The 25,387-nt window shown below is 47.8% G+C and overlaps 1 pseudogene across 1 annotated transcript in view; it reads right to left on the bottom strand.

Annotated features, from left to right (window-relative positions):
* Positions 1-25,387, bottom strand: part of LOC124046086 — a 145,630-nt pseudogene that overhangs the window by 44,547 nt on the left and 75,696 nt on the right. The window contains exons 9-27 of the transcript XR_006840943.1: positions 15,551-15,713; positions 14,829-15,051; positions 14,547-14,739; positions 14,073-14,222; positions 13,593-13,829; positions 13,295-13,475; positions 12,823-13,045; positions 12,362-12,551; positions 12,014-12,136; positions 11,593-11,733; positions 10,763-10,888; positions 10,515-10,631; positions 10,159-10,239; positions 9,010-9,177; positions 7,264-7,446; positions 5,685-5,882; positions 5,281-5,526; positions 4,815-5,012; positions 104-308 (exon numbers count right to left, since the gene is read on the bottom strand). The product of XR_006840943.1 is annotated as a low-density lipoprotein receptor-related protein 1-like (transcript). The remainder of the gene's footprint in view (positions 1-103; positions 309-4,814; positions 5,013-5,280; positions 5,527-5,684; positions 5,883-7,263; positions 7,447-9,009; positions 9,178-10,158; positions 10,240-10,514; positions 10,632-10,762; positions 10,889-11,592; positions 11,734-12,013; positions 12,137-12,361; positions 12,552-12,822; positions 13,046-13,294; positions 13,476-13,592; positions 13,830-14,072; positions 14,223-14,546; positions 14,740-14,828; positions 15,052-15,550; positions 15,714-25,387) is intronic.

Here is a 25,387-nt window from a genome sequence, read left to right as displayed (position 1 = left end):
TACAGAAGTCAGAGATTGCTTGTATATGATCTACTATTTCCAGTTCTATAGTATCTGTGGTATGATATCGGTCACCGTGGTGGTTCAATGGTTTCATTCTCACCCGTCTCGGGGGTCCAGGGCGATGGCCCGGGGGTGCTCCACCTCTCCAGCCAGCAGAGTGGTCCTCATGGTTCCGTCCAGCTTGGCCACCTCGATCTGGTCCAGGTTGCTCTCCACCCAGTAGATGTTCCCTGCTATCCAGTCCACAGCCAGACCCTCTGGAGTGGCCAGGCCATACTGGATCACCACCTCGAAGGTGGTCAGAGCTGTGAGGAGGACAGGGGTCGGAGGGAGAGGGATGGGAGATGGCTGGGTTAAGGCCTTTTGCATTTGGGAAATTCTAGATTTCTTTGACACTCCCATCACTGACCTCAACACACAGACAAAAAACTAGTAAGACGGAAATGGAAGGAAATAACCTGATCCGATAGGTCAAACTCCTCTCTTATAATGGACGTGACAGAAATGGGACACAGTGGACCAGGCCGTATTAAAATGTTTTTATTTTGCAAAACGGGGCAATATTTGCTGGCGTAATACAACATGTCTGTCTAGTTCGTGGCAAAGGACAGCAGTTACAGACTAACTCTATCCAGCAAGCGCACCCGCTTCGCTGCAACAAACCGCTGACAAACTGAGCGGACTGTTTGGAATTCCTTCTCTGTGGAACCTGAATCAGGTCAGTGGTATGGCACACACTGCTTACCACTGTGGGATTTCGAGCAACAATTTGCTAACAATGGCAGAACGAAGGTGGTGACTTCTGGGAAACTTTTGAGAGAAAAAACCCCACCTACGCACGCACGCGCGCGCAGAGACACACACACAGTTCCCGGAAAAACCTGGCACCCCGATGAAAGCAACGCAGTAATGGTGGACAGCTGATGATTCTGTGGAGTCCTTCACATGGCCTTCCAACAGTCATTAGATTACAGCATGACAGGGAGAGGGCCTCTTCACAGCAAGGTTGTTGTTATACTGCTGGAACCACAGTTGGCTTTGCCTGGGCAGGGTGGGGAGGCTGTGTATGTGTGTGTCTGTGTGTGTAGGGAGGAAACCTTTTGTTGTTGTTGTTGTTGTTGGCATGTTTGACCCTGTGGCGAAACCAGTGTCGCAATGTTTTTTTTCCATGGCAAAAATGAAAACACAAAGCATCGCAAACTCTTTGGTCCTTTAAAAAAAAAAACCTGCTGTTTGGGAAAATATTGTGCGCTATGGCTTGGAAAACAAACGTGACTCTGGATGACAACATGATGTTTGTTTCCAACATTAGTTTTCCTAAAGAAGTTAAATCCGTTCATTTGTTCCCTTTGCCACGATACTATTGGCGATTCTGCTTTTGTCCCGGCCCTACAACTAAACACGGAAAGATCTTAAATCAGCAGAAGCTGATTTATGGTGGAGGGAGGGTTGTTTTTAAGAGGGTTAGAGGCGTGGGTGGGGGCCTGGGAACAGGAACTAATGGAATACGCTGGTTCCTACGCTACACCACAGTATGTGTGTCTGTTGCTCTGCCCCAGGGTGGCTGCAGTCACGCAAAGGAGTGGTGAGACAAATTTGAAGAGACAAAGCCTTCCGTCGTTCTCTCTCTCTCTCTGTGTGTGTGTGTCTGGATTTCTTCTGTGGGATTCTGGGAACACACCCTTGATTGGCCAACAGACCTGGGGTTGGGGGGTGGGGTGGTAGGGGTCTGAGGTTGGGACATTGTGGGGAGAACACGGGCCAGCTGTGACCTGTCTGGGGGATTTATGCTGGGGACATTAATATACACCTAGACTAGATTTGACAGGCGAGGCTACCCTGAGACAGCACTGTTGTACGGGGGAATTACATTCAGAGAAAGTGCAAACTTTGTAACTCATTTCTGTTTGTTCTCAGACTAAAGAGGAAACAACACGGTCCTTTCTAGACGCTTTCTACTTCGAAGCCATTTCTATGTTGGCTGACGCAAGACCAAGCAGACCTTCCGACACATTAGTGATGGGTTTTCCAGAAAGATCTCCTGCCACCACCCTGGTCTCTGTGTGACAGCAGTCATCGTCACAGCATATCTTTAAGATCCCATTCTTTTTGTTGTTGTTGTTGTTGTTGTTGTCCCCTGATCCATTGATATTTGGATTTCAGTTTGTATTGACTGTCACGTCATGGGCTCTATTTGAACAAACCCAGCCGTAAACCTAAGCTCAGGCGGTAGGGCTTTAGGTTCTAAATGTTTTCACTATTACAATTCAATCGGCGCACTTGCAGGCATTGGCGTGGAAGGGCTGGGTTTTGACGAGTAAACACGTCCTGGGTGTGTCGAGGCTTGGCCCTTTAGAATGTGCTCCACGGCAAAATATGTGGTTGCGTCAAGGTTGTGCATTTACACTATTTTATTTATTGCCTGGGAATCGACTCCAAGTCCAATGTTAGTCCGTTATAGTTTGTCAAACAGCTTACAGAAACAAACATGTCGACTATCCCATATTTATTAAATAGGTTAACTTGGAACAACGTGGACTGCAAATGTGTTTCAGTAATTACACGGCTTCAATAGCATTCACACGGACGTAGAAGCTAGGCCTAATGTAAATATGGCTGAGCACGGACATAGAAGCTAGGCCTAATGTAAATATGGCTGAGCACGGACATAGAAGCTAGGCCTAATGTAAATATGGCTGAGCACGGACATAGAAGCTAGGCCTAAGGTAAATATGGCTGAGCACGGACATAGAAGCTAGGCCTAATGTCAATATGGCTGAGCACGGACATAGAAGCCAGGCCTAATGTAAATATGGCTGAGCACGGACATAGAAGCTAGGCCTAATGTAAATATGGCTGAGCACGGACGTAGAAGCTAGGCCTAATGTAAATATGGCTGAGCACAGACGTAGAAGCTAGGCCTAATGTAAATATGGCTGAGCACGGACGTAGAAGCTGGGCCTAATGTAAATATGGCTGAGCACGGACGTAGAAGCTAGGCCTAATGTAAATATGGCTGAGCACGGACGTAGAAGCTAGGCCTAATGTAAATATGGCTGAGCACGGACGTAGAAGCTAGGCCTAATGTAAATATGGCTGAGCACGGACGTAGAAGCTAGGCCTAATGTAAATATGGCTGAGCACGGACATAGAAGCTAGGCCTAATGTAAATATGGCTGAGCACGGACGTAGAAGCTAGGCCTAATGTAAATATGGCTGAGCACGGACGTAGAAGCTAGGCCTAATGTAAATATGGCTGAGCACGGACGTAGAAGCTAGGCCTAATGTAAATATGGCTGAGCACGGACGTAGAAGCTAGGCCTAATGTAAATATGGCTGAGCACGGACGTAGAAGCTAGGCCTAATGTAAATATGGCTGAGCACGGACATAGAAGCTAGGCCTAATGTAAATATGGCTGAGCACGGACATAGAAGCTAGGCCTAATGTAAATATGGCTGAGCACGGACATAGAAGCCAGGCCTAATGTAAATATGGCTGAGCACGGACGTAGAAGCTAGGCCTAATGTAAATATGGCTGAGCACAGACATGCCAAACACTGTCAATAAGCAAGATTAAAGACATTATTGATGAGGCCTTAAAAAGAGAACAAATAATTCTAATCAAATTCTTGTTTTAAAATAGGCTGTGTCACACCTATCATTTCTCCCTGTGGGTACATAGTATTCAATGAATTCAGATTATGGAGGGTTATATGCACATCCACATTTTCCTCAGGAGCTGGACAAAGAGCCAACGTAAAGAGAAAGGGAGAACGTCCGCTCATCGTGATACTGCTCCCCAATAGGCCTATGTTTTCTGAACAGAAATCGGGAAACTATTTCACAGATCAGATCGCATTCACACGTCCACAGAGGTTCAAGCGCTCTACGGACGTTGTTGCCACAAAACTAGGAAGGTGAATCATTCTCACACAATTCAACGAAAAACAAGGAATCTTTCAAAATAAATGTTTTTAAACAACAATAAATAAATGTCAAATGTAAATGACATCATAAAATCCCCAGGGGAGAACAATTGCCGTTGAACCAGCCTTCGATACAGTAGGCTTAAGGGAGGGCGGGTTTTGAACCTATGAAATAGAAAACAAGCAATTCGTACAGCTGACGGATAACCTCTGAATACGAGGTTCACCGGTATTCACGAGGTTCTCGTCTCTCGTTTCATGACGGGCCATGGACACGTAGCCTACATCACGGAAGGGGTTCTTCAGGCACTTCCAAAACAGGACCTGCACGGCTAAAATAAAATGTGGGCCTGCCTACAATGCATACTGTAGTTAAAAAAAGGGAATGTCAACTCACTGTTTTACTCCTCTCAAAACGTGATATTTTAATAAAGCTTTGGCGATTTAGAGTTATTGCCAAGCGGTCTCAGGAGCCAATCCCTTTAATTGACAGTCTAGACTACTTAAACGAATGCATTGGGCAGACAAGAGAAGGGCCTCAATTGAGGAGGGGAAGCTATGCTTGGTTTTTAATACATAAAATGAAACGTGGGGGAAAAAAACATCCGTTTTCTTTTTTTAATGTTTCGAAATAGGGAGTATACAAGTACGAAACGCACAATAGGCTACTCTTGTTCCATGTTCATATGGGCAGTGTGCGTCACGGCTGGGTAAGCAGAGTTTCCACTGTCAAAATGAATGTCATAACTAACTGGTAAATTGCCAAACTTGGCGTTTAGGGCTGGAAAATACCTGTGCGGCAGTTTCTACACGAAGCACCAGCCGGTGAAAACAAGAGCCAAATGAGTGTAATAAGTTGAATAAATGGACACGCTCCCCCTCACCTCCGTTCTCGGACAGTTTCCCGCGGTAGATCTTGTCCTCCACCACGTCGGTCCAGTAGAGGGTGTTCTGGCTGAGGTGGAAGTCCAGAGCGATGGTGTTCCTCAGGTTAGGCACCAGCACGCTGAACTCTCCCTTGTGGAGGTCAATACGACGGATCTCATGGCGGTTGGAGAAGATGATGAACGGCTTGAAGGGGTCTGGGGGGGGGGGGGGGGGTAGAGAAATATGGGATATGGAAGGGATCATTTAGGGGCCCTGGAGATTGTCCTCTTTAGGTCACATGGTCTTAAATCGTGGTCTCCGTTCTTATGGTAGATATACCCAAAGTTCAATATTTACAAAACGCCATAACTCACACAAACAACCACGGTTCTCATCAGATGGCCAACAAGATTATATATCCATTTTCTATCTCTCTACTACCTTCTCCCCTCTCTCTGACCTTTCACCCTCTCCTCTGCTCACCAGTGCTCTTGCAGCTCTCCATATCGGTCTCCAGCTCCCAGCCCTCGTAGCAAGAACACTTGACGCTGCTCTTCTCTTGCTCACACTTCTGGCTGCACTTGAGGTGCTTGGCGCAGAGGTTCATGATGTGGCAGGTCTTGTTGTCGGCGCCCAGCTCCATGCCCAGGGGGCAGGAACACATGAAGCCCTCCCCAGGGATGATGGAGCAGTTGTGGCTGCAGCCGCCGTTGTCTATGGAGCACAGGTCTGTGGAGGGTGGCGAGTAGAGAGGAGAGGAGAGGAGAAATCATAGAGATGTGTGGTTTGAGGCAATTCCTACCTTGACCAAGGTGGTGTAGCTATGGGTAGAGAGAGTGAGCAAGTGTGTGTGTGTGTGTTTGAAAGTGCGCGCGCTGTGCTCTTACCGCAGAGTTTCTCATCAGAGCCGTCGGGACAGTCGTCAGTGCCGTCACACAGCTTCTCGACGGGCAGACAGATCGAGTCGTTGGTGACACAGACGTGGTGGGACAGTTTACACAACAACGCCTCGCAGTTGTCCTCGTCCGAGTTGTCCTCACAGTCACTGTCCCCGTCACACACCCAGGCCTTGCTGATACAACGAGCTGGGGACAGGTCAAAAGGGTACAGGTCAGAAGTCACACCACACTGACACAACAGGCTGAGGAGACAACCAGACAGAAGATCACACACACACACACCGGGGTCTTACGGATACGCCGAAGGGACTACCGTGGAAACACCGTGCCAACGTGAAAAAGGGGACAAGTTCAGCTTGTCTCTCACAAACAGAGATTGTGATGGCGGCTATGGCGTGCTTAACTCTGGGGGGGTGGGCGACAACATGGTTGCCTTTCTTGTGACGGCTGCTGGCCGTGTTAATCCAGACATCTTAATTCCCGGAGCACCAAGGGGTCACCGTGGGTAAAAGGCATCCTCGTTCCCAGAGAGCAGCTTGTTGTGATGTTCTGTCACAACAAGCCCCTTGGGATAACAAGCTCTCTTAAGTGATACAGTGTGTTTGACAGTGTGTGTCGAAACCGCTCAGACACTGACTGCTGCAATGACTTACTACATGGAGAATACTTGCTCTGAGACATGGATGTTACTATAATGGCGTGTGGAGGATGTAGGGCAAGAGGACACCAGGACTTCTCACTGACTAATCTGATGAGGTCAGAAAAAAAAACCTGACACACCACAGCCTGCCCTACCACAGACTTCCTGAACCCTCACTAACTGGTCTGATTAAAACCATTAACAAACAACAACAAAACAGGCCACCGACTCAGTTAGCCAATACCATAGAGGAAGAGACAGGAAGAGAGAGCAGTTAGCCAATACCATAGAGGAAGAGACAGGAAGAGAGAGCAGTTAGCCAATACCATAGAGGAAGAGACAGGAAGAGAGAGCAGTTAGCCAATACCATAGAGGAAGAGACAGGAAGAGAGAGCAGTTAGCCAATACCATAGAGGAAGAGACAGGAAGAGAGAGCAGTTAGCCAATACCATAGAGGAAGAGACAGGAAGAGAGAGCAGTTAGCCAATACCATAGAGGAAGAGACAGGAAGAGAGAGCAGTTAGCCAATACCATAGAGGAAGAGACAGGAAGAGAGAGCAGTTAGCCAATACCATAGAGGAAGAGACAGGAAGAGAGAGCAGTTAGCCAATACCATAGAGGAAGAGACAGGAAGAGAGAGCAGTTAGCCAATACCATAGAGGAAGAGACAGGAAGAGAGAGCAGTTAGCCAATACCATAGAGGAAGAGACAGGAAGAGAGAGCAGTTAGCCAATACCATAGAGGAAGAGACAGGAAGAGAGAGCAGTTAGCCAATACCATAGAGGAAGAGACAGGAAGAGAGAGCAGTTAGCCAATACCATAGAGGAAGAGACAGGAAGAGAGAGCAGTTAGCCAATACCATAGAGGAAGAGACAGGAAGAGAGAGCCCATTTCTCTTGACGGCTGAAACGGCCAACGCAATCTCACCGGAGTTTCTGCAGCTGAACTTGACGGCTGGGTCACACATGTGCGTCACACCCTCACAGTCGCTCTCGTCACTCAGGTCCATGCAGTCGGTGTCCCCGTCGCAGCGCCAGCGCATGGGGATACACAGGCCGTCCATGCGACACTGGAACTCATCCACGTGGCAACCCCCGGGAGGACGCGTTGCTAGGGAGACACAGGAAGGGAGAGAGAGAGAGAGAGAGAGAGAGAGAGAGAGAGAGAGAGCAGAGTTAGCCGACAGCAGACGGGGATAGAGAGTATGGCGAGCGACAAGCGAAGAGAGACTGCTATTACGGACAGCTCCATTCGATAGCGGAGACGGCAAACCGGCGTAAAAACGCCTCCAATATCTCAACCCAGTTCGCCGTTGACAGGGTGGGTCTGCAGGGTCAGAATAGGTTCAGGCTCCAGGTGGGCCTCGGTCGTGAACAAACCATGACAAAGCAGTTCTGTTCTGTTCCCACGGCCATCGTCGCCTGATGTTAAGGGCGTCATTAAGGAAGTGGAATAATGACATCCCTTCATGGCAAGAGTTGGCATGGAGGAATCAGCAGTTGGCATAGGGGCATAAGGAACAGGCCCAGGACTTTCTAAGTGGAATACAATATGTGAGAGAGAGAGAGGGAGGGGAAGGCAACAGTATTGCTTTTCTTCTCAAACTAATGACTTCCAGAGGGTTTGGCGCGCGCGCACACACACACACACACACACACACACACACACACACACACACACACACACACACACACACACACACACACACACACACACACACACACACACACACACACACACACACACACACACACACACACACACACACACACACACACCTTTCCCCTGTCACTCTGGGGCAGGACAACTTCTAAGCAATTAACTCCTCTCTCAAAGCCAAACTGAGAGCTGAAGAAAAAGCAGAGAGACAGAGAGAGAAAGAGAGTCTAGGGAGAGAAAGAGAGTCTAGGGAGAGAGAGATAGAGCTTCCAAAGCCCCTCTTTCGCTCTGCCTGGCCTCCTCTGATCTCTGCCAAAGCCACACAGCCATTACCAAGTCATTACCAAGCCCCTCAACGCCTCACCAGAGAGACTAGTCCCCCCCCAACACCCCTGACTAAAACGTTGGCTAGAGTAAGAGCAGCAGGCAATTCACCCAACCTCCCTTTTTTCCCCCCATCATTTAAAGTGAAGGTCGATGTGACCAGCCGTCACTAAAACAACCACACAACTTCAGCAAGCCTTACCGAAGGGCGGCATTGTTCATGTTTTGCAGCTCACCGCAGAGCATAACCACACCCCTGAGAGCAGCGAACACGTCGGATCAGCCGGTCAACATTCGACACACTCCAAAACGACAACACGTACACAGCCTGAGATAGGATACAGGCATTTCGTGTGGCGATAAATATACCAGTGTACTAAAAAAAAGAGGACAAATATGGGAACTGAGGACCAATATACTGTAGACTCTCCTTCGCGTGAAGAACAATAGAAGTTTGCGATGCAGACTGCTGGACTCACACAAACACTATGAGCACCATGTCGCTCTCCTGCCAGGTGCTCAATGAAGAAGGAAAGCAGATGCTCTATAACATGCGTTGGGGTGGTACTGTAGAATAGCTATACTAGGAGTTGGAAGCCAGGGTCAGCCACGGTGCAGCGCCTCTGGGCCAGTTCAGGGGTCAAGTGGCTTGCTCAAGAGCACAGCGGCGGCACCGGCACCAGAACTCACCCTGGTTGGTACAGTTGGCGTGGGTCTCGTCGCTGTAGTCTCCACAGTCGTTGTCCCCGTCACAGGTCCAGTACTCCGGGATGCAGCGGCCGCTGTTACACTTGAACTGGACACTGGAGCAGGAGTGGCTGCAGCCTGCCTCGTCACTGTTGTCCCCGCAGTCGTTGTCTGAACACAGAGAGGGAGAGAGACAGAGACAGAGAGAGAGAGAAAGAGACCGAGAGAGAGGGAGAGAGAGAGACAGAGACAGAGAGAGAGAGAAAGAGAGAGAGACCGAGAGAGAGGGAGAGAGAGAGACAGCGATAGACAGAGAGAGACAGACAGACAGAGAGAGACAGACAGAGAGAGACAGATAGAGAGAGACAGACAGAGAGACAGATAGAGAGAGACAGACAGAGAGAGAGAGACAGACAGAGAGAGACAGATAGAGAGAGACAGACAGAGAGAGAGACAGAAAGAGAGAAAGTGAAAGACACAGGCGGAAAGGGCAGGCAGGCACACACACACACACACACACAAACACACACAAACGCACAGAGACACACAGGTAACATTTATTACTAACTTCCATGAATAAGCCATTATAAATGCTTGTAAATGCTTAACCCCCTAGAGTCAATTAACAAGTCAGGTTATGTCGTTATATCCTCCACATCAGCCGATGTCGCACTTCCACATCTGCGGTGAAAAGGTGGCAGAGCTGGAGCGGTGTCTGAGCGGTGTCAGACCCTCAGACACCCCAAATATGAGTTCTCTCTCCAAAACGTCTGTAGCGTCCAAACGGCTTGACCTACAAAACTATTATGACCCCCCCCTCCCTCTATTGAAAAGGGGATGCTCTCACAAATGTCTCCATTTTGCTATTTGGCTCGTCTGAAGTCGATACCGTCGATGTGCCAACTTCTGTTTGTAGCGTCCGAAACGTTTGGGCTACAAACTAAATGTGACCCCACAAGTGTCACAGGACTTGTCTGAAGGTAACCGGTTGTAAAAGAAGTTAAGGAAGTATGATGGGAAGTTTTAGCTAAAACGATCCATAGGTTGACCATATTAAAACAATTCCATATGTCAGCCTAGACTTTTAAGAATTAATACATTATACAGGTTACAAATGCATTATGAATGCTTAAACAGGAGATGTACGCTCACCGTTGTCACAGCGCCAGTTGACGTTGATGCAGCGTCCGTTGGCACAGGTGAACTGGGTGAGGGGGAAGCAGGTGGGATAGGCTGGGGAGAAGGAGAGGCGAGAGGAAACCAAAATGACATCCTAGAAACAACATCATGTGCCACAAACAGACCTCTCTTGGCCCACTTCAAACTAAGCCGTGCGAGAGTCTAAAACCCCCCAAACCGTCCAACTAACCAAACTCTTGCTTGGCTAAAAAGCAGAAATACATCTGCTGACCAGGCTTCAGGTTTAGTGAGTTGAGTTTCAAACGTTAAACTACTCTAGAAAAATCTAGAACGCTACAGAGGTGATGCGTGATGCCAGAAGTCCGCACCACAGGAGGCCGGCTCATCAGAACGGTCCCCACAGTCATCATCCAGGTCACATGTCCAGGAAGTGGGGATGCAGCGCCCACTGGCACACGCATACTGGTTGGGCGGGCACGTACGAGCTGGAGAGGGGTGGGGGATAACAGCATTACAGATGGGGAGGGCGTGTGTACGAGTCCACATGCATGATTGAATGCATGCGCTTGTGTCTAGTAATATATATATATATATGGGTGTGTGTGTGTGTGTGTACCTGAGCAGGTAGTATTAGACTCATCCTCATAGGTGCCACAGTCGTTGTCCCCGTCACAGAGCCAGCGCAGCGGGATACAGCGGTTGTTCTGACACTTGAACCGGTCCGATGGACACGTGTGCTGGTCTGTGCGGGAGAGAGAAGAAACCTACGATTCGCGACAGTCGAATTTGAACGTGAGATCAATAGAATTAGAACTTGGTTTCCAGCCAAACATAAGAACCATAGACAGAGGTAACCAGGTGTTACTAGTTGTCGCACGAAGAGAGAGTTGGACGGAGAAACTACGGACCTATTTGACACTCAATTGCTGGTTAACACTGCATGGCTCAAGGAAGAGCAGGTATTAGAGCTTGGATTGGTAAAGTTCATCCTCTGTTGCTGCTAATGCACAGCACATGATTCTCAACTGTGCGCGTTGTGTGCGTTGTGTGTGTGTGTGTGTGCGCGTTGTGTGTGCGTGTGTGTGTGTGTATGTGTGCGTTGTGTGTGCGTGTGTGTGTGTGACTTGTTGTCGCGCGTGTGTGTGTGTGTGTGTGTGTGTGTGTGTGTGTGTGTGTGTGTGTGTGTGTGTGTGTGTGTGTGTGTGTGTGTGTGTGTGTGTGTGTGTGTGTGTGTGTGTGTGTGTGTGCGTTGTGTGTGTGTGCGTTGTGTGCGTGTGTGAGACTTGTTGTCGCGTGTGTGTGTGTATGTGTGTGTTGTGTGTGCGTGTGTGTGTGCGTTGTGTGTGCGTGTGTGTGTGCGTTGTGTGTGCGTGTGTGAGACTTGTTGTCGCGTGTGTGCACGTTGCTCAGTAAACCAGGCGGCGGCCGCGGTGTGACACGACTCACGGCAGAGCTCGGGCGCCTCGTCGCTGTTGTCCAGACAGTCGTTGTCCCCGTCACACTTCCATCGCTCCTGGATGCAGCGGTTGTTGTTACAGGAGAACTCCCCGAGCTGACACTGAGGAGGAGGGATGTAGGTGGGGTTGGCTGGGGGGAGGAAAAGAGGGGACTGTTACGGATAATGTAGCAAAGCAACGGCTTTCGCAGTCTCTGCTGTTCCTGTGTGGGATGGATGGATCTACTTACGAGGGGGGGGGGTCTTTCCCCCCCACAACAAACCCAGCTGAAGAAAGCAGGTCTGTGAAGCTTCGCTTCTCGACACACCAGCTTGAAACACGGACATTTCCACATGGCGTCCCAGTTCAACGTACAGAAATCCCTGACACTACTCTGACTGAGACCCTCCGGAGAGCGTCCCAATGCATACCTTTACAGGTGACATTGTCGTCGCCCAGTATCTGGTCGTCGGCACAGGCGCAGGACCTGCCGTCAGGGATGGCCAGACACAGACTGCTGCAGCCACCGTTTTTCACGCGACAGAGGTTGGTCCCTATGGGAACAAACAGAAGACAGGCAGCCGGGACCGTTAGCGTTGTTATCCAAGCAAATATGCCTACGGGACATTAAAGTAGTCATTAATTCATATCTAGACTAGCTAAATCACCGAAATAGAATAAAATGTTATGATTTTGCGGCATAAAAAGTTTTGGCATGTGTTAAACGCGTTCCCCATTGACTGTGGTGTTTACCCACCAGGTGTCACCCGTAAAGTTACCTTGCTGCTGGTGAGCGTCATACACACGGATCTCGAAGAGGGGGGGGCGTTCGTTGCGGAGCAGCGTGACGGTGCTGGTGGAGATATCGAGTTTGAAGATGCTGCCGCCGCGGTACTCGTTCCAGAACAGGTACTGCTTGTAGTGACACAGGCCGAAGGCGTGGTTTAACTCGTTTCCCTCGTACACCATCTGACCAATCAGAAAGAGAGAAGAGGATCATTGCACGTGGGTCATGGTGAGGATGAAAACATAGAACCATTTAAAAAACATTTTTTGAAATCACACACTTTATTCAGACAGTTTGGCAATCAGAGGGGGATACAAACAGGTGTGAGAAACAGTGGGAAGGGTGGATGTGACGACTGAACCCTGCTCTCCAGTGGGGAGATTTCACACATGCGACAACCAGATCGACGATCACCAGCATTCGGGTTGAGGCTTGCTGCCCAGGCGAACTGACCTTGCGCTCGGTGGTGTTGAGGTAAACCATCTCGATGCGGTCGTAATACGCGTCCACCCAGTACAGGATGCCCTGCGGGATGTCCAGACTCAGGCCGTTGGGCCACAGCACTGTCTTACTGGTCAGCAGGACCTGGTCGTGAGAGCCGTCCATCCACGCCTTCTTGATCTTCCCCCGGTTACTCTTCTTGGGGTCCTCCTCCCAGTCTGTCCAGTACATCCACCTACAACCATAACACGGTGTTAAATCCATACTAAAAAGGGCAAAGCAATTCCAGCTAATTGCCCAAAATTACGAGGGTTTCCGGAAATGATTGTTGGAAGATTCCCGGAAGCAGGAGCAAATAAGCAGGAAACCAGGAATCATCCAACCTAGTTTTGGGGAAGGTGACCCAACATATACTCATTCTGAGAGGTCTTTGTGTGAGATGTGTACAGGAGCAAAGGAGCATAAGGGGGGGGGGGGGTCTGACCCGTGCTGGGGGTCCACTACGATGGCGCGGGGGTGGGTCATCTTGCCCTCGATGAGGGTCTTGCGTGTCTGAGAGGCCTTCTCCAGCCTGGCCACACTGATGGTCTTCACGGGCCCGTCGTCGGTCCAGTACAGGTTACCTGCCATCCAGTCTACCGCTATCCCCTCCACGGTGTGGACGCCTGAGGGAAGGGACAGAGGGACAGAGGATTGCGATTCAATTCTGCAGTAGGTTGGAGCTGACTCCTGTTGCAATGCAGGACATGTTAAATACGACGGTCAAACAGACAGTCCTTTACCATCCTTCAGGATGGTGTCCCTCTCCGTGCCGTCAATCTTCTGCCGCCCGATGATGTAACTCACGGCGTCAGCGAAGTAGATGAACTCGCTCTCGGCGTGGAAGTCCAGCGCCCGCGGGTTCATCAGGTTCTCAATGGGGATCATGAACTCGTCGGGGACCTTGGCATTCATGTCCATGCCACGGATGATGCCAGGGCGGCCCTTACCGTACACCAGGAACAACTCGTGTTCAGGTTCTGCAAGGGGAACATCGACAAGGTGGGGATATCGCTGAACGGTTAGTTACAAGATCTGCGCAACGAAACGAGGTATTTTCTGTCCAGGGTACGTAACTGTAAAAAATGATGTTCTAGAGACTTATTTCAACTCGTATTCCTATAATATAAATGTGCAGGTCTGTGCTGTTGCTTGTGATTTTTTTGGCGCTACGCTCTGTGTACGGAACGCAATTCAAAACTTGATGTATGTGAAGTACTCACTCTTGCAGGACTTCCCGTCACTGCCCAGGCTGAATCCAGAACGACAGCGACAGGTCCGGGTCTTGTGGCTGTTCCCCAGCAGACAGATGTCGGAGCAGCCTCCTGGCTTCTTAAACTGGTCCGGGGCACACGCATGACTCTTCTCTCTCACTGGGCACCAGGGGACGAGAGAGCGGGGTCAGAGGTCAGTGTACCGACATGGCAACAACTATGATGATCGATACAGACAGATGACACTAGATAACCCTTCTGGACTCTTTCAACCAGGAAAACCCGGGATTGTTTTTTAAGTTACCGTAATTTTGCGACGCTAGCCCGTGTACCTACATGGAGGTCGGCGTCTCTGGCGGAACACGTGCGGGGGCTGGAACAAAAGCCCGACCACACTACATACCACAGTCCATGGCAATGATTGCCCCGTACCCTCAGTGCCTATCTGGGTAAATACAAAGGGGTTTGTGGGTGTGCACCTACCCGGGGGTTGACGTCTCTGATGGTACACGTGCAGGGCGGCGCCGCGGTCCACTCGGGTCACCACCGTGAAGTCAGAGGCGTTGAAGCGGTTGACCCGGATCACGCTGGTCTTCGCGTGGTTCAGGTTGCCCTCGTCAGAGTTGGTGGCGTACAGGTAGTTCTCAAACACCGTCAGCCCGTACAGATGTTCAATCTGACAGAATGAACAACAGACGGAGTTGGTGGTTGTGTGTGTGTGTGTGTTTTAATGGAACATCTTCCTTGACTCATTCATGACCTCACCAGCAGGCCCTGTATGATGGTGTGTCTGTTCTGGCCCTCGTAGTCCACCACCTCTATGTAGTCCAGGTAGGCATCGGCCCAGTAGACCAGCCGGTTGACCAGGTCCAGGGTGATACCGTGGGGGAACACGATCTTACTTTCCACCAGTTTGGTCCGGTTCTGACCGTCCATGTCACAACGCTCCACCTTGGGGGTCTGACCGTAGTCTGTGAAGAACACCTTGCTGTAGGGAGAGAGGGTGACGAGAGCAGGGGGGGGGGGGTGACGAAATGAAGAAACCATGAGTGCGTGGGAAGATTAGACAGAGGAAAAGGAATGACTGTGCATTCCAACAGACTGTACTTCCTTAAATTTATATTTGACCTCAATCACGCTGCTTTACGCAGCTCATTAAAAAAAAGTGCCATCTGCGTTAAGTGTGGTTAATATCGGAGACGTCTACATCCTTCACCAGGAGATGACTTCCAAAACTGAGAAGTGACGCCTTGTTAAAAAAGGAAGAACACAGGATACACCAAACTTTTTAAGTGTCACCGTCAGCAGGATGAAGTGATCAGACACATGTTGTGTGCGTGTGTGTGTGTGTGAGAGAGAAGAGGAAGTGTTTTCACTGACTAAGGCGCTGGGTCATCTGACCAGAAGGACCAGGGGGAAGTAAACAAAGGACCTTCTGAGGTCACTACTTCAGGGGTCTCTGGGGTTGTTAGTGGGGTAGTGCTCACCCCATGAGGGGGTCCAGGGCGATGCCTTTAGGGTTGTAGAGCTCCTGATCCAGCAGGGTGACACACGTCTGGCCGTCGGCGTTGCACACAAAGATACGATCGTCCATGTTGTCCTCGAAGTAGAAGTTCCCGGTCAGCCAGTCAATAGCCATCTGACCCACATCTGAAGGGATAGAGAGAAGAGGATAAGTGTGGGAGAGAGAGAGCGAGGACGAGTGTGAGGGGGACCGAGAGGGATTGCCGTATCAGAGTTGAACTCCAATCAGTGTCAGTGACTGCAAACACAACCCATAAGCCCATCTCACCCACGGAGAGAGAGAAAAGCATTAACCCTCTCCACCCCAACCCACAGACTGCTTGGTGACCTGACATGGTCCCACCCTGCCTCACAACACAGCCTCATTTACAGTTGAAGTCGGAAGTTTACATACACCTTAGCCAAATACATTTTACCTAGTAAGAAATCCCTGTGTTAGGTCAGTTAGGATCAACACTTTATTTTAAGAATGTGAAATGTCAGAATAATAGAATGATTCATTTCAGCTTTAATATCTTTCATCACATTCCCAGTGGGTCAGAAGTTTACATACACTCAATTAGTATTTGGCAGCATTGAAATTGTTTAACTTGGGTCAAATGTTTCGGGTAGCCTTCTACAAGCTTCCCACAATAAGTTGGGTGAATTTTGGCCCATTCCTCCTGACAGAGCTGGTGTAACTGAGTCAGGTTTGTCGAGGCCTCCTTGCTCGCACACATGCTTTTCAGTTCTGCCCACAAATTTTCTATGGGAATGAGGTCAGGGCTTTGTGATGGCCACTCCAATACCTTGACTTTGTTGTCCTTAAGCCATTTTGCCACAACTTTGGAAGCATGCTTGGGGTCATTGTGCATTTGGAAGACCCATTTGCAACCAAGCTTTATCTTCCTGCCTGATGTCTTGAGATGTTGCTTCAATATATCCACATAATTCTCCTCCCTCATGATGCCATCTATTTTGTGAAGTGCACCAGTCCCTCCTGCAGCAAAACATCCCCACAACATCACGCAGCCACCCCTGTGCTACACGGTTGGGATGGTGTTCTTCGGCTTGCAAGCTTCCCCCTTTTCCTCCAAACATAACGATGGTAACTATAGCTATTTTTATTTCATCAAACCAGAGGACATTTCTCCAAAGAGTACGATCTTTGTCCCCATGTGCAGTTGCAAACCGTAGACTGGCTTTTTTTATGGTGGTTTTGGAGCAGTGGCTTCTTCCTTGCTGAGCGGCCTTTCAGGTTATGTTGATTTGGACTCGTTTCACTGTAGATATAGATACTTTTGCACCTGTTCCCTCCAGCATCTTCACAAGGTCCTTTGCTGGTTTTCTGGGATTGATTTGCACTTTTCGCACCAAAGTACGTTCATCTCTAGGAGACAGAACACGTCTCCTTCCTCAGCGGTATGACAGGTGCATGGTCCCATGGTGTTTATACTTGCATACTATTGTTTGTACAGATGATCGTGGTACCTTCAGGCGATTGGAAATGTCTTCCAAGGATGAACCAGACTTGTGGAGGTCTACAATCTTTTTCTGAGGTCTCTGCTGATTTATTTTGATTTTCCCATGATGTCAAGCAAAGAAGAATTGAGTTTGAAGGTAGGCCTTGCAATACATCCACAGCTACACCTCCAATTGACTCAAATTACGTCAATTAGCCTATCAGAGACTTCTAAAGCCATGACATAATTTTCTGGAATTTTCCAAGCTGTTTAAAGGCACAGTCAACTTAGTGTATGTAAACTTCTGACCCACTGGAATTGTGATACAGTGAATTATAAGTGAAATAATCTGTCTGTAAACAATTGTTGGAAAAATGACTTGTGTCATGCACAAATTAGATGTCCTAACCCACTTGCCAAAACTATAGTTTGTTAACAAGAAATTTGTGGAGTGGTTGAAAAACAAGTTTTAAATGACTTCATCCCAAGTGTATGTAAAACTCCGACCTCAACTGTATATACTCTTTTCCAAACTAGTGAGCTGAGCCGTATCCAACGTAGTTGCTGGAACCGTGCTTGAAAGGACAATGATAAATCAGAGACAGCACTGTAAAGTACAGTTTGAGTCGGTATGGTCGTGTGGAAAGGGCAGCACTTTCTTCCATGTGAAAGATCGACATCACACACACACACACACACCCTGTCTGAGCACTGTCTGACTGACTGGGAACTTTAGACAAGCAGAACGTGGAAAAAGATCGGGCTTTGACTGAAATGCTAAAATGGTGTTCTTTTTGGAGGCTGTGTATTGTTCCTCTCAGTATCTCCCAGCTGATTTCCCAGCAAGGGCTCTGACAATGAGAGTCTGTGTGAGAAGGCGGCTGGGGTGGTGGGGTGGAGAGGGTGGTCCCACAGAGACCCAGCTGTGGGAGGGAGGAGAGGAGGGAGGGGGGCTCATGTGGCCTTGTGTTTTAACAGCTGCCACCATGCTTCCTCAAAGAGGGGAGAGAGATATTCTAATACACTGCACTGTACTCCATCAACCAGCCCCCGTAAACCAAAACCATTGTTAACCCACAGAGCAACTTTGAAGTTGGGCCACACTGGCCCATCCCACCCCCCTGTAGTTAGCCTATCCCAGCTTGTGACTCCAGCAGTTATAGCCTATCCCAGCTTGTGACTCCAGCAGTTATAGCCTATCCCAGCGGTGGAAAAAGTACCCAATTGTCATACTTAAGTAAAAGTAAAGATAACTTAAGTATATTTACTGATTTAATCTATTAAGTATCAAAAGTAAAACCATAAATCATTTCAAATTCCTTTATTAAGCAAAACAGACGGCACCATTTCCTTGTTATTTTAATGTACCAGGAGCACACTCCAACACTTAGACATCATTTACAAATGAAGCATGCGTGTTTAATGAGTCCGCCAGATCAGAGCCAGTAGATGACCAGGGATGTTCTCTTGATAAGTGTGTGAATTGGACCATCGTCCTGTTCTGCTAAGCATTCAAAATGTAACTAGTACTTTTGGGGGTCAGGGAAAAATGTATGGAGTAAAAAGGACATCATTTTCTTTTGGAATGACCCCGTTTTAATTTGGCACGGGAGCACTTCGAATGTCAGAGCGAACTACTAGGAGCCGCCCATTTTGTGATGTAGAATGACGTTAGAGCAAAAACCAAGCCATGAGGTTGACGGAATTGTCCGTATATCTCCAAGACAGGATTGTGTTGGTACCCTTACCCAGATCTGTGCCTCAATACATTTCTGCAGCATTTAAGGTCCCCAGGAACAGTGGCCTCCATCATTCTTAAATGGAACTGGCCGCCCAGCCAAACTGAGCAATCAGGGGAGAAGGGCCTTGGTCAGGGAGGTGACCAAAGACCCAATGATCACTCTGACAGAACTCCAGAGTTCCTCTGTGGAGATGGGAGAACCTTCCAGAAGGACAACCATCTCTGTGGCACTCCACCAATCAGGCTTTTATGGTAGAGTTGCCAGACGGAAGCCACTCCTCAGTAAAAGGCACATGACAGCCCACTTTGCCAAAAGGCACCAAAATATGAGAATATGAGAAACAAGATTCTCTGGTCCAATGAAACCAAGATTGGCCTGAATGCCAAGCGTCTCATCTGGAGGAAACTGGCATCATTCCTACGGTGAAGCATGGTGGTGGCAGCATCACGCTGTGGGGGTGTTTTTCAGCGGCAAAGAGGAACAGAGCAAAGTACAGATGAAAACCTGCTCCAGAGCGCTCAGGATGTCAGACTGGGACAGGACAACAACCCTAAGCACACAGCCAAGACAATGCAGGAGTGGCTTTGGGACAAGTCTCTGAATGTCCTTGAGTGGCCCGACCAGAGCCCGGACCTGAACCCAATCGAACATCTCTGGAGAGACCTGAAAATACACATGGGGGAAACTCTCCAAATACAGGTGTTGTGAGTAGATTGATGAGGTGAAAACTATTTAATCCATTTTAGAATAAGGCTGTAACCTAACAAAATGTGGAAAAAGTCTAGGGGTCTGAATTACTTTCCAAAGGCTGTATATATTTTTTAATTCTATTCTTGTACTTTTAGATGTGTGTATTGTTAGATACTACTGCTACACTCGCAATGACATCTGCTAAATATGTGTATGTGATCAATACAATTTGATTTGCTTTATTTCAAACACTACTAAAGTATTGGTGCAATTCCAAGAAGGAAATCAATTATTTACAATCAGCCGCCATGGTTTTGGCATATTTCTCCATCTCAGCCTCCCAAATGGCACCCTATGGGCCCCAAGCAAAGGTATTGCACTAAATAAGTAATAGAGTGCAATTTGGGACCCACACCATCTCATGTTCCAAGGGAGGTAACTGCAAATACATAGACTCATAAAAACAAGCCCGGGAGGACAGAGATTGAATGAATGTAGATGAGCAAAACTAGTTTCCCAAACACAAACACACGCGTGCAAGTGACGTGTGTAGCAAAAAAAGCCTCGAGAGGAAATTGGCTGACGATTCAATTTCACTCTTTTCAAAAACAGCACTAGGAGGACGACACTCTAATTGACCTTTGAAGAAACTAAACAATCGAACAGCAGCACCAAAAGGTATTGGGTTGTTTGGGTGGATGTAATGAACATGAATTTGCACTTTTCTGCATTAGGAAGTGTATTGTTGTGGAACAGGTGGGACGCACAGACCCCCAGCCCCCTCTCGAGACAGCAGAGCGAGGCAGAGCGCGAGAGACAGGAGAGCGAGAGAGAGAGAGAGAGAGAGAGAAAGAGAGAGAGAGAAAGAGAGAGAGAGAAAATGAAAGAGAAAGAGAGAGAGAGAAGAGAGAGAGAGAGAGAGAGAGAGAGAGAGAGAGAGAGAGAGAGAGAGAGAGAGAGAGAGAGAGAGAGAGAGAGAGAGAGAGAGCAGAGGGATGGTTGGAGAGTTGAGGGTTGGGCAACAACATCATGGAAGAGTACTCTTTTTGTTACAGTGATTCTCTTACATGACCTTTCTGTTTCTGGGAAATGGAAAGTTATGTTTCATGGGTAACCTAACCACCCAGGCACTTCCTGCCCTCAACGCACCACCTCACACTGGTGTGACTGTATGGCAAACACTCATTCACACAGTAACAACAGTTACATTATCTCAACTGACAGGTGCGGTTGGAGCCAGATGGAGAGCTCGCAGACAGAGCACGTGAGCGATACCTCTACGTGAGCGCTTCCTGACAACCGCTGCCGTCGTGCCTGCTAATAAGTCACTAAAATCAGTCTGTTTATAACGTAGGCTGCACAGTAAAGACATACGAGGTTGTATGTGGGTGTTAGATGGCATGTGTGGCTTCTTCTCAATTGTCTCTTTGATGTCTTGTGTCCTCTCCTCACCTCTTTCTCAAAAAGTACTTAAAATCCTACGCACTCTTTCTAAGTGTCAACAGTAACTCTGAGTATCTGCATTTTGTAATTGGGCATTTCCACGGTAACGGAATTACAGTCTGGCGCAGCGGTCTAAGGTACTACATCACAGTGTTCAGGAGTCACAGCCATGTGTCATTTACCAGCCGTGATCCCGGAGTCCCATAGGGCGGCACACAATTGGCCCAGCATGGTCTGGGTTAAGGGAGGGTTTGTCCGGGGGGGCTTTACTTGGCTCATTGCGCTCTAGCCACCCCTTGTGGCGGTCCGGGCATCTGCAAGCCGACTTCGGTCGTCATTTGAACGGTGTTTCCTCTGACACATTGGTGCAGCTGGCCTCCGGGTTAAGCAGGCGGATGTTAAGAAGCGCGGTTAGGCGGGTCATGTTTCGAAGGAGGCATAACTCGACTTTCGCCTCTCCCGAGCCCGTTGGGCAGTTGCAGCAATGAGACAAGATCATAAATCACAAAATTGGGGCGATTTAAAAAATATATAATAACTCAAAGATGTCTGCAGAAAGAAGGGTGTGTCAGCTACGACACCTAAAATAATTATTTTTGTTATTGAACTACAGGAGGTGAAGTTGATTTGGTAACAGAATGACATCATGGGTCCCTGATCTGTACAGTATATAAATGCATAATTATGGACATGAATGTCATTCTCTTCTAGGTGATGTATCCTGTATAGGTACACAAAATGTAGGAATATGCAATAGCCTTCATTGGCATATTTGGGTATTATTCTACATACGGGCTATTATTGTATCAAGCTCTACTGTTCCTTACTATACAGTATTTTTTCTACTGTACTATTCTGTCCAAACTTGTGAAACAGACACCTATGATTGGTTCAGATTTGGTCCGGCCAGGGCAGACTGACCAAATTTCAACGTCCATAGAAGTCCAGTGCTCAGATGATTGTTACAGTACATGGAACGAGGGGAGGTGGTAGGTGTCATGTTAGGTGACAGTAAGAGCTGGAAGAGGTGACATTAACAAGAGAGAGAGAGCAAGCCGCAGAGAGAGAAAGAGAGAGAGCCGCAGAGAGAGAGAGAAACCGCAGAGAGAGAGAGAGAACCGCAGAGAGAGAGAGAGAACCGCAGAGAGGGAGAGAACCGCAGAGAGAGGGAGAGCCGCAGAGAGAGAGAGAGAACCGCAGAGAGAGGGAGAGAACGCAGAGAGAGGGAGAGCCGCAGAGAGAGAGAGAGAGCAAGCCGCAGAGAGAGAGAGAGAGCAAGCCGCAAGGAGAAAGAGAGAGAGAGAGAAAGAGAGAGAGCCGCAGAGAGAGAAAGAGAGAACCGAGAGAGAGAGAGAGAGAGCCGCAGAGAGAGAGAGAGAGAGAACCGCAGAGAGAGGGAGAGCCGCAGAGAGAGAAAGAGAGAGAGCCGCAGAGAGAGAGAGAGAGAGAGAGAAGAGAGAGAGCCGCAGAGAGAGAAAGAGAGAGAACCGCAGAGAGAGGGAGAGCCGCAGAGAGAGAAAGAGAGAGACAGAGAAAGAGAGCCGCAGAGAGAGAAAGAGAGAGAACCGAAAGAGAGAGAGCCGCAGAGAGAGGGAGAGAGAACCGCAGAGAGAGGGAGAGCCGCAGAGAGAGAGAGAGAGAGAGAGAGAGAGAGATAGAGCAGCAGAGAGAGAGAGAGAGAGAGAGAGAGAGAGAGAATTTGAACGTTGACAATTTGATTGTCATTTTTATATTGTAAATATCCAAAATAAGCTTTGGCAATATGTACATTGTTATGTCATGCCAATAAAGCAAATTTAATTTTGAGAGAGAGAGAGGGAGAGAGAGAGAGAGAGAGAGAGAGAGAGAGAGAGAGAGAGAGAGAGAGAGAGAGAGAGAGAGAGAGAGAGAGAGAGACAGAGAGAGAAACAGAGAGAGAAAGAGAGAGAGAGAGAAACAGAGAGAGAAACAGAGAGAGAGAGCGAGCGAGAGAGAGCACGACATACCCTATTCAAATTTGGCTAAAACTAAATGAATGTGTCATTGAAACAATTTCACTTTATGGCAGCGAGGTGTGGGGTCCACTTGCAAAACAAGATTTCCCCAAGTAGGACAAACACCACACTGAATCCCTGCATGCAGAGTTCTGTAAGATTATCCTACATGTCCAGAGGAAAACTACAAACAATACATGCAGGGCAGAATTAGGCCAATATCCACTAATAATAAAAACTCAAAAAGAGCAATTAAAATTTGGAAACATCTAAAATACAGTGACCCCCTCTCATATCATTACCACACCCTGCAATGCCAAGAGCTGAGCAAAGAAAAGAGTCCCCTCATCCAGCTGGTCTTGAGTTCACAAACCTGTTCTAACACACCGAAGCCTCAGAACATCCAATCAATCAGAATAAAACAAATTACAACACAAAACTACATTGCTTATTGGGAAACACAAGCACAAAGCAAAATGCAGTGCTATCTGGCCCTAAATCGACAGTACACCGTGCCTAACTATTTGACCATGGTTACTGATCAAAACCTTGACAAAGACACAGGAAAAACCTGGCTCCCTGTAGAGGAAAGGCTGTGCAACCACTGCACAACAGCAGAACCTGAGACGGAGCTGCATTTCCTGACAAAATGTCACAAATATAAAACAATCAGAGTGTGTCATTTCCCCAAATTTGAAACCCTTATTCAAGGTTTCAAAGACCTCTCTGATGAGAGTAGGCTACCCGTCCTGTTGGGGGAGGACGCAGAGAGCTGTCAGCGCACTACATTGCTGCCTGCCATAAGTTGAGGGACAGTCTCTGACAGACCAATCGACCTGCATGTCCTCTACTGTACGCTTATTGTTATTGTTCAATGTTTGGTTATTTTGACCCTTGTGTATTGTTGTCCTGTTGACAATTTTGATTCTTATTATCATCATCATGTAGTAAATATCCAAAGTAAGCTTTGGCAATATGTACATTGTTACATCATGCCAATAAAGTCAATTGAATTGAAAGAAGAGACCAGACACACAGACAGACACACAGACAGACAGAAGGTTGTCCAGACTTGCGTTGAACACCAGAGGACAGAAAGATAAAGAAAACAGTTCTGAGCTGAACATAACAGTATGCCAGTGGAAGAGAGGAAAGTAGCAGCTTGTGTGGTGCGTGGTGTGACTCCTATGACTTCCCCTTTTAGCCAATGAAATTGCAGTAACTCCGATCTGGTAACATAATTCCCAGTCTGAATCACTTAATAATTCGTAAACAAACTTGATATCAGTAAAAACAACATAACTAATTGGTAGGTCTACCATCTACCTTCACTTGTTACTTTCGTTAACGTTCATTATCCCTCATGAGGGAGAGACATTTGAAAATATCAGAAAGATGTGAGTTTTTGGTCATGGAATTACAAGGCAATGATTAATAAACTCACAGAAGGCAAATCATTTCTCCAAAACTAAATGTAAGTGTTGATATTAGTTGTCAGGGGTTGTGGTCAACATGATTGTGTTTTGAGGTATTTCTAATACTTTAACTGGTAGTTTGACCAGAAATCAAAACTTTAGCTTATTCACCTTTTTTTAGGATGGAAAACTTTGAAGAATGTATATACACACACACCTTCATTTCTCAAAAACATAGATTCTTAGTAGTCATGTGACGCGCACCTACGGACCTCACGTCGGTCCTCATGGGTACCTTCCCGTGGAAATGACAATCATCAGGTCGTAGGTTGGTCTCAAACTCTGTCCCACGTTCTAGTCCTTCACCCAACTCATAACCTGTTTTCTTCATGTCTGTGTTTCCACCTCTCAGGCTTATTCTCAATGGAACACTTTACACACACACACACACACACACACACACACACACACACACACACACACACACACACACACACACACACACACACACACACACACACACACACACACACACACACACACACACACACACACACACACACACACACACACACACACACACAGACATTCCTGCCCACTAGTAATAGCACTCTGTCAGGGAGACACAAAGACAAACCTCATCTAATGATCAATCTTAAATCCATATTAACAAGTGAGTTTCCCATTCTAATGCGTGTGCATGTGTGTGTGTGTGCATGTGTGTGTGCATGTGTCGCCCAACAGATGACAGCCCTGAGTTAATGCAGGGCCTGTGGGCTGTGAGGACATTCAAACTGCAGGCCAGACATTCCCAAATAGCACTTCAATTCCTTTTTATAAGCGCACTTGTTTTGACCAGAGCCTTACTTTTGACCAGCCCCCATGGGTGAAATAGGGTGCCGTTTGAACCAAACCCGCTGTAAATCTGTCCAATCAGAAACAATAAACGGGAGGTGGTTTATAATGGATCGCGGCTACTGGCTAACGCGCCAAACCGTGCATTATCAACAGTGTGTTGGGGTCTACTTTATTGTGGGGTCGGCACATCAAGCTGTACGGCACAATGTGCCAGTTAACCCTCGGAGGGCATACTGT

This window comes from Oncorhynchus gorbuscha, linkage group LG10, assembly GCF_021184085.1.
Source record: "Oncorhynchus gorbuscha isolate QuinsamMale2020 ecotype Even-year linkage group LG10, OgorEven_v1.0, whole genome shotgun sequence".
Lineage (NCBI taxonomy): Eukaryota > Metazoa > Chordata > Actinopteri > Salmoniformes > Salmonidae > Oncorhynchus > Oncorhynchus gorbuscha.
The sequence above is the reverse complement of the archived record's forward strand: the minus strand, read 5'-3'. Positions and strand labels throughout refer to the sequence as shown.